Consider the following 1746-nt stretch of genomic DNA (forward strand, 5'->3'; position numbering starts at 1 on the left):
GCGGCCGCGCAGGCCGGTGCGGAGGCGCCGCCACCCGACCCTGGGGCCCCGCCTCCGGGGCGCGGCGGCGGCGGGCTTCGGCCGGTAGTGCAGTCCGCGAGGTTAAGGCTGGAGTCCGATTTAGGGACAATTTCATTTTTGCAACCCTTTGGCCTACGGCTAAATCTCACATCATGCTGGTAGCAGGCGTTACCGCAGTGAAAGACAGCCAGGGCGAGGCTGAAATCCTGAATAATCGTGGGGCCTGCGGTTACAGAGAGGGAAAATTCCATCACGTTAGCAAACGAGGCTAACAATTAATTATTCCCATTAGCAATAGTCTGCCTGTTGTTTTCAGGGCTTCAGCGTTCAGTTACTATTTTGGCTTACTCTGTCCAGCTGGAGTATTCTACTATCAAATCTTTTAGACTGACCATTTTTAAAAAACAAAGCTGCCGGGCAAGCTAAACTAGCTGAGCTAGGTATCTCCTGCTTACGAAAGCATCATCTTCAGACTTCTATCATTTTTGCAGCTCCTTTTCCATTTTTTTGGTATGGATACAATAATCGTTACTAGTGGTCTCTCTCTACACTATTAGATTTATCTCCATTCCCCTCTTACATTTCTCCACCTCTATGCAAAAGGAGCGGGCTCACCTTCAGTGCCGCAGCAGCATGGCGGAGGCTCCTGCGTTCCCGGGGCCAAAGGCCTCGCTGGACTGCAGAACGGGGCTCTCAGCACCTGCTGCGACTACGCAGCATCTGCAAACTGCTCGTTTGCCATGACTAAGTTTCCAGTTCCCCTGATCAATTCCTGAGTGGTGTCCAAGGTGCAAAGCAAAGTGCTCAGAGTATCTTCATTTGTAGTCACCATGGAAGCCTACCCCAATGATCACCTCTGATGATCTTCCTACAGAACTTGCAAAGATGAGTGTGTTGCAAAATACTCTTCTCTGGTGCAAAATGACTTTATGTTATTACCAAAGAAAGGTATTTGATGACACTTTCATAGTGGCTGTAATAATAAAAGCAACGTGACTACTGTTGCAAACAATTTATTAGGTAGTAATAAATAAGAATATTAGCAGAAAGAACTATACAGCAATAAGGCATATTAATACTGTTGTTGAACATGCAACTGTGACACCTACACATTTCAATGCTTTTCCTCTAGTTTTCTAACAAAGTGCTATGTCGAGAAGGGTGTTTCTGATACCAGTGCCAAGTGACAGCAAGGATGCACTATGAAGGACATATCTTTTATTTGTAGTAAATGCAGCAGTTAATAATCCATGAAGATTTACTGTTAATTACACGCCAATGAAGTTTAAGTAGCAAAGTACAGCTTGCTAAGGAGATCACAGATAGAGTTTCCTGTTCGTTTAAAAAAAAATTGCTTACTACTATAATTTCTTAAACTGTACTTACTATTTGAGAAGTTTAAATGCAAACATTAAGATATTACATGATAGCATAGTTCTTAACACTTGTCTAACTTTTATTCGAAAACTTAGAGGCAAGTGCCAATATTTTTTTACTTTTCTACAAAACATTGCACACTTTTAGCATGCAGTTTACACAGAAGGAAGAGTCAAATGGAGTTTAAACTCTGAAATACTTACCAAAGGTTTTAAAGATATGCGTTATGGATAGTATTTTAAGGTACAAGAATATGTTTCAAACGCCACAGACACTTCATACCATCCTTTGGGGGGGGGGGGGGAATTTTACCACTTTTTTTAACCTTCCTATTGCATAGCTTTCCTT

The 1746-nt window shown here is 42.6% G+C and overlaps 1 protein-coding gene across 1 annotated transcript in view; it reads right to left on the reverse strand.

Annotated features, from left to right (window-relative positions):
* Window positions 1–987, reverse strand: part of LRRD1 (leucine rich repeats and death domain containing 1) — a 7086-nt gene extending 6099 nt beyond the window's left edge. The window contains 1 exon segment of the mRNA XM_026065395.1: window positions 637–987. The gene's annotated coding sequence lies outside the window, so the exon portion shown is untranslated.
* Between the last annotated feature and the right edge of the window lie 759 nt (window positions 988–1746).

This window comes from Apteryx rowi, unplaced genomic scaffold (assembly GCF_003343035.1).
Source record: "Apteryx rowi isolate R43461 unplaced genomic scaffold, aptRow1 scaffold_226, whole genome shotgun sequence".
NCBI classification, from domain to species: domain Eukaryota; kingdom Metazoa; phylum Chordata; class Aves; order Apterygiformes; family Apterygidae; genus Apteryx; species Apteryx rowi.